The sequence below is a fragment of the Numida meleagris genome, chromosome 11 (genome assembly GCF_002078875.1).
Source record: "Numida meleagris isolate 19003 breed g44 Domestic line chromosome 11, NumMel1.0, whole genome shotgun sequence".
In the NCBI taxonomy this organism is placed as follows: Eukaryota; Metazoa; Chordata; class Aves; order Galliformes; family Numididae; genus Numida; species Numida meleagris.
In genome coordinates, this window is record NC_034419.1 from 18772513 (window position 1) to 18780286 (window position 7774).

General features: G+C 42.2%; 1 long non-coding RNA gene across 1 annotated transcript; it reads left to right on the forward strand.

The window, feature by feature from the left end:
• Positions 747–7066, forward strand: LOC110405044. The gene is made up of 4 exons (XR_002442650.1): positions 747–851; positions 2368–2475; positions 2864–3179; positions 6910–7066. It is a non-coding gene; the product is annotated as an uncharacterized LOC110405044 (long non-coding RNA).

Consider the following 7774-nt stretch of genomic DNA (forward strand, 5'->3'; position numbering starts at 1 on the left):
ATCTTTTGGCCCATGTCCGCACAAGGATTGCCTTAATGTGGTAGTTACTGCATTAGCATCTCCCAGACTGCTTAATGGCATTCAGTAAACACTTCTAAGAACTAGAAACATTCCTCTGCTTTGAGACTTTCTTTCTTTCTTTCGTTCTTTAATTTACCCTCCACACTTACTGTTTTTTCTGTAGACTGAAAAGATTAAGTTGGACAAGTCTGCAGACTCACCATGTTCCCTGCTTTGTTTTTGTTTGTTAGATGTTTTGTTTTTGTGAGAGATGAATAGCGATGAGCTGCGTAGCACAGGAGAGAAGTCTGGCACAATTCACGTTGGTTTTAGTGATTTCTGTTTTCCTGTCTACGTATGGATCTTCGGTCAATCACTTAGCAACTATCAAGCAAGTTACACCACATTCTCCACTCAGTCATTAGCAGACTTGGAATTCCCATTTGTGTGTGTAGGCAGTGAGACTCCTAAACAAGCCATTTGCTGAATTTAAGTCTGAATATGACATACATTACTTTATCCTTACTGAGTAAGGTAAAAAAATATGGTTTGTCACAGTAGAATACCAATGGAATATTGCCCTTTCTAATTTTAAACTGTGATATGTACTGATAAACTGTAACCTTTTTATATGTATTTCTGTGAAGCATATCGTCCAGCTCTGTTTAATATTTTCTACTCAGTTTTGCATACATCATGTTCAACATTCTCACAATAACCTTGCAAGGACAACATTTTTCCTTTGCAGCACCTTGGTAACTGGTAAAGGCCGTGCTTGCAGGACACCACGTGGAAGACTGCCCGACCTTGCAGGTTGTGCTGTGACCAGGAAATGACTACTGTGTGCACAGGTACTGGTTTCATTCATGCTGCCTGAACCTGGAGGGATGCTACTGATTTAAGGGAGTTACTGCAGACATTCACCATCTTAACATAGAACTGCAATTGTTCTGAAGTTCCAACAAACTTGAGAAGGCAGCCAAGTTCTTTGCCACAGAGGGAAATACAAAATACCTGCTGTATCATATAGGTTACAGCAATGAGTCATGGTACACAGAAGATATTTTTACACCTCTCTATATCAATACCGCTTTAAAACCAGCCAAAATTTAAACGATTTTCAGTCAAATATATCTGTGAGAAAGTAAATGTAATGTAATTATCGAACATATTTGCTCTGTCTGCCTCCTTCCTGAGGCTTTAATTGGCATACTCAGCCTATGCGCCCTGCTTGGTAGGGTGGTGGAAAACTCTGCTGGTAAACCTGAATGAGGCCAAGAAAGCCTCTGTCCCTGACAATGCTCAAAGATACACAAGCAAGGGTTTTAACTGAAATTTAAAAGGAATCATAAAGAATTCCCATTGCATCCAGAGACCTGACCTGGAGGAAATACTGACCAAAATAAAGGCAGGGTACCTGTGGAGTAGAAACTGGGAGAGATAACCTGTTTCTTAAGAAGGGAATTACTTTTTTTCTAGTAGAAATTCTGGAATGAATTTGAACAGTAATATTTAAACCAGGATAACATTAGTGGGGAGAACCTTATTCTGGGAGGAGATTTAGATTGAACTGAATTGACCAGCTTCTCCATGTAGGCCAGGTGCAACAAACTTATATTTAAAGGCATGTTTGCGCTCAGTGTACTTTGCAGAAGTATTTGTTGAAGTATATGAACAGAAGAAAAGTGCTTAGGCACTCACCCAAATACTACTGCGTGCTTTATGAAACACTTAAATTGATCGGAGCATGGATAGCTGAGTTTTATGAACATTAATGTTGAATCTCGGTACTACAAGAGCAGCTGACAGTAATCACTTATGAGCACAGCCATGTTCTTGATACACTCAAGTATTTAAGATTCATGCCAGTGTCACTATGGGCACTTCAGCTTGCAATTTTTTACCATGTTCCCTTTGTCCACTGCTGGTCAGTGAAACGTAAATTGCTCATATGAAATGATCTAGTCACTTAATCACCCTTGAACATTGGTCTCTCTATAACCTTTGTTTTTTAATAAAGATTTAATGTCATCTTTGGAGTTAGTCACAGATACCTGCATTTTGGCCTTGTTTCAGTTTAGCAGAACTGCTAACACATTCTGATCTTTTCCTAGCACTTCTTCAAAAAGGAAAACCAGCAAAAAAATCTCTTGTCGGAGTTGTCTTAACAAGTACCTCACTTGCTGTTGAACATTTCAATAAAAAGAGCTTTTTGTACTGGAGTCAAAGGCTATTTTGGAGATAGTGTTCTCATTTTTAGACATAACATGTAGTAAAGCAAGATTTCACGATCAAGCATTGATGGAGCGGATTCTGATCCCTTCTGATGAGCAAGGAGAGGAAAGCACTTCACTCCTCTTTCTGCAGGTGTGCCCTGGAACAGTGAGCTGCAGCACAACTCAGAACTCTTCCTGGGGGTCAGGATCCTGCCCAGCACCAGAGTATGAAGGCAGTGTGCAAGGAAAGGGCCCACAGGTAATTGCTCAGATCTAGGGCACACTTCTTCATTGGTGCATAACCTGTGAGAATTGCCTTAATTCATCTCTGCCTCTGAATAGAGCTTGAATGGCAGCATTGCTCAGCTAATCTGAAATTGAGTTAAATTGACAGCCGGAGAGCAGCATTGTTATTGGCTGAATATCATTAATTTTGATGTGACATATTTCTTAGTAATGGGAACATTTATATTATCTCTATTTTCAGAGAGCAGAAGGGGAAAAAATTCCACCACAACAGTATCAATATTTCAAGGGGAGGCAATGCAGTAGGGAACACTCTAGCTTCTGTAACATTGCTTTTATTGATTACTATAGGTCTAAAAAAAACCATTTTCACCTTTCTTCTCCACTTCTTCTCCCTTCAGAGACTGCTGAAGTGTGTGAAGAGGAAAAATAACACAATGAGGAAAAAATACGAAAAAGCAACTAGTGCCATGAATAATCCTGAAATATGAATAAATATATGTATTTGGACAAAGTGAGAACTGCTTAATATAAAACCCTCAACAGGAAAGCAGAGCTTAAAGCAGACTTAAGGGCAGCAATAGATGATGAGTAGTTTTACACAGGAGTGATCTGCATTCGTGACGGGTTGGATGATGTGGAGCAGAGCAAGCCAGGACAGCTCATGTGCTGTGGAAAACTGAACTGGGTTATGTGGAATGGCACTGGATGGTACTGGTAAGGATAAACATGCGGTTCAACCAAGGCCTTTCCCTGTAGTGCCCCACAGCACGGTGTGGTGATTACCCTTCGTGCACGGCCTGGTGGTATTTAATATTGTGGTGGTGGTGCTCCTCTCTCGGCCGCCTCTCCCCAGTGAGCCCAGGGGTGTTCTGCATGGAACAAATCCTCTGTTAGTGCTGGAAATAGATTTGCTTTGTGCTCTTTTCTCTTGGAAGTGAGAGTAGGATGTGACCCGTGAAAACTCTGAAGATGTTTCTGAGTCACCATGAGGAAAATGAGGATTAGTGTTGGGCTGCAAGGGGAAGGGAGCAGCTGGGTGAGGAGTACATCATGCTCTCTGTCCTGTGAGACTGGCCTTCAGTGTAAGGGAAAGGAATAGAGAAAGAAAGCAAATCTACTGGAAAAAGAGGGAAGAAAATAGTGCAGGCTACGATTACTAGGAGCAGCTGAGCTGTGGTGCTCAGGGCAGCAGGCGGTGAGTCAGGGCTGCATGCTGGAGAAGGGCTGCTGTTCAAGTCAGTCACGTGCTGTCTGCCACACCTGTGGTATTCGAAGAGGTGGTGCACCTGGCCCTGGATAGCTTTGGATTGGCTCTTTAATGTTTTATTTAAACTTGAAGGAAGGAGAGTAGTGGGGTAACCAACGGATAAGTTGGAAGAGCAGGCCTCTGAGTCTGTAGGGGTATGGTAAGGTACAAGAGCTACCTTTCTTCTGCTTCCCTCAGAGAAGAGCTGTGTTTTATTGAATGAAGGTTCTGGACAAGAAGATAGGTTTAAAGCTACCCATAAATCCTGGAAGGCAAGGGGATGAATTATTTTATCTTGTTTTAAAAATATAATTCCTGGTAATTTCTTTCTGGGCTGAGAGCAGGAAAATATTATACAGTCAATCTCATATATGATACATTTTTCTGTTCTGATTTTGCAGAGCTGAGGAGGGGGATAATTCAGTCCTTTAAGTGATGTTTCAGCATGTTATTGCCACCTCAGGTTTTCGGATTTGCAATTACTTTTTGCTAGTACGAGATATTTATTGCAACTTAACACCCCTCCCTAGCTCCCTGTACACCTTTTGCATCACCTTGTCAATGAGAAATGTTAGACTTGATCTTGCAATCTCCCCAGAACAGCATGGAAGATTTCCATGCTAGAGGAACAAGAAGGGCTTTCAGGGCCGTGTGAAGCCAAAACAATTCCCATCATTCTGGGTGAGAGGAACGCTATTTTATGAAGGGAAAAACCTGGTCCCTGGTACTCAGCTGCCCGGTGCTTTGTGCTCCTCTCATCTCTTTCCCTCTTGATGGATTGCATGCACCAAAAGGCCACTTGTGACACCACTCGAGGACCCGCTCTTGTCAGAGATGATTTTGTGTTGTGAAAGCCTTCTCAGGATAATTACGTGTGCTTTCTCTTTTTTTCCAGTCACAGCTTACCTAACTTTGTTTTTATTAAATAATGATTCTGAAATGTGCTTAAGAATATTATTTTTAAGAGACTGTTATTTAATTATTGGAAATTTCAAAGAGGAGATATTAAACCAATTATTAATTTAAAGTTGATTGTGAATCCCAGGGAGATAATTACCGAGGTCTGAGGCAATTTGTCTTCTATTCAAAATAGATTTTCGCTTGATTATTTTGTATTTGCCATTTACATCTATGGTTGTTACTGCAAAGAGCTGCATTATCCTGAAAAGTACAAAATGCTTCTCCAAAGTTTGCCATAAATACTTGAGCAACAGGTTAGCTGAACTCTTCATAAGGGCATGCTGTTTTTTGGATGGAATCCATCCTTTCTCCCATCACAGGCAAAATTCCATTTGATAAGTAGTAGTTCTATCACAGTAACAGGAGAGAACACTTCATATGTGTAGCAACCACGCTAAAAAGTAATTTTGCTTCCAGAAGACATAGGCTATACTGAATTTCATATGTACATAGAGTAGTGTAATAAAATGCTGATAGTGATGATGCTTAAAAGCTATAATGGCAAAAGACAACATAAGTGATGTCGTCTCTTAGGCAGAATTAATATTCTGTCTGCAAGTGTGGTATTTTTTCCAGCATATGTAGTGGCTGTAGACATTTTAACCCTTCAAGATATAAATGGAATGTCTCAGTAATGGGTAGATTAAATGTACATTAATGCATTAATCTGGATTTTGTGTCTGTTATACTGCAGAATGCTAAATACAAAGGATTGGCGAATGTTATGAATGCCTATGCTTAAGCATGGCTGCAAATCATCTGTGAAATAGCTTTTTTGGATATTTGAGTCATAAATTCCAATTTAATTACTCTGGAAGTGAAAGTAATAGCGATGCACTTCATCGTTAAACGGTTACAGGAGGGCTGGAGCCTGTGGGTACCCGGCGGTGAGTTGCACCTCTGAGAATTTCCTTTCTGTCAGCTGCCTGCTTTTTGATGAAGATTGTTGAGGGTATTGAGGATCTTTTCACTTTAATATTTTTCAAGAGGATGAAAATACATCCATGTTTTCCTTAAAGATGAGGTGTTCAGTGCATCCACCGCGGAGAGGACAAATGCTCCCTGCTTCCCTTCCTACTCATGAAAGGATCAGCTTGACAGGAGAGTGCTGCCGCTTGTGTTCAGTCACTTTTCATCTTGGAATTCAAAGAGCATTATTTATAATCTCTTTTTTTGGAAATGCATGGAAATGCTTAATTTCTTTGCAGCTTAATTTTTTCAGTATACCCATAAAAAGGGTTAGGATGCCAGTACTCCCCCTGTTGTTTCTCCCCAACCCTGAAAAAAAATCTGAGAATACAAATGTTCCCTCCAGGATCTGAAACAAATGCTATTCATTAACTCTTACAGAGTGAGTCCCCAGGAGGCTTCCCTTCGTTGATTGCCTGTGTGAGAAAGTGCGCTCTGTGTTTGGGTAGGAGGGATATGGGGTAGCAAGACGACGTAGATAGATTGCAGAAAAAAAATGGAAAAGAAAAATTTAGAAGAAAGGTAAAATGCTGTAATTCTGATCTAGTTGTATCTGCAAGGACTGTCATAGTTCCTCAGCTCCTGCCCCTTCATTACTGTCGTTTGCATAAGACACAAACCTCAATTATCTTTCGTTCTCTGTGAGCAAAGGGTTTGAAAACCTTGAGCTTAAATAAGCTCTATTATCAATTGGTTTCATCTCTAAAGATGAAGAGATTATTAACAAGCCTCACCTTCTTTAGGAGGACACTTGAAGGATGTTGTTGAAGTCAGGCTGGGACTACAAATCTGCTGGCCTTTCACCACTGGGCACAGCGGTATCCAAAGTTTATATCAGCATCCCTGGATGATCTCTCCTGCCATTAGGAAGCTTTGTGCCAAGGCCAACCTTCAGCTACTAAGGGGTGGCAGAAGAGAATCCAGAAGGGCTGCACAGCGCAGGAATTCAGGCTTCACTCCAGTTGGGTGGAAGAGCCCCATGCCCCAGGACTGCATCGACAGAGAGGAGTGTTGACTTCTGCCCAGAGTGCTGAGAGGCCATTGGCGGTGGGGCTGGTAGTGTGTTCATGAGCCCAAAGCAGTGCAGTGGGCTGCAGAGGAGCACACAGGCTTTAATTTCTTTAGGTATTTCCGAACCGAACAGAAACATCATAAAAATAGGGCTTACCTTACATCCAAGGACATGCGATGTCCAAGGTGACATACATTTGAGTTTATGTGCCTTTCTGAGTGTATATGTTGTGGTAATTTCTTTTTTGTTTTCTTCAGATGCTGAACCCCTTGGCATCCCCAAGGTCACCGAGGTGGGCAGGTCCCCCCGTGGGCTCTGCGCTCTCAGCTCCGCAGCCCAGCGCACCAAAAGCACTTGGCTCCCACCGCGGTGAGAGGCGTTCGCTAATTAAACCTTCCCTCGTCTGTGGGAGGGAGGTAAATATTTACTGTCTCATTTTAGAGTTGAAGCAACATGAGATAAGGCAGCACAATGACAAACGATGAGCAAGGGCTGCTGCAGTGCCCGGCCAGGAGCGAGGCCAACACAGGGACTGGCACGGCTCCCACCCAGGCTGAGCTGTGCAGGACTGGGTCTCTACACAGGGCTCGTTCTCCTAATTAGATGTTGTTTGATGCTTTAAATCATTTTTGCAAGCGTCACAAATGAGATTTCTGTAACAAAGTAACTGTTAGTTTTGCAAAGGGCAGGTTTTGTAAACTCAGGTGTTTTTCACTTTGCTACACCACCTCTCTGCTTTAGAAAGAAATCTAACTCTTCGGTCTTCGCTGGATGCATGCACACAAGGCACACTTCGAAGCAATCCTTGCAGGAGCCATTCCAATCCGCGGTGCAGGTCTGGGTGCAGCAGGAGGCTGTGCTTTCTGTGCTGACAGACACACTGTGCCCACCAGGGAGAGGCTGAGATTGCTTTGAGGGAGCCCCCAGCTTGCAGGCTTCTTCTCTCCCAAACTACAGTTGTATTAATACCTCTCTCCCCCCTCCCAGCCCAAATCTGGGTTGAAATAAGGCTGGAATTTCATTCATCAATGCTTACTGCTCAAAGCAGCGCTGCTTTCTCATGGTGTCCCCACAGACACATTCTTCTTTCCTGGGGATAGAATATTGAGCAGAAATTGCTTC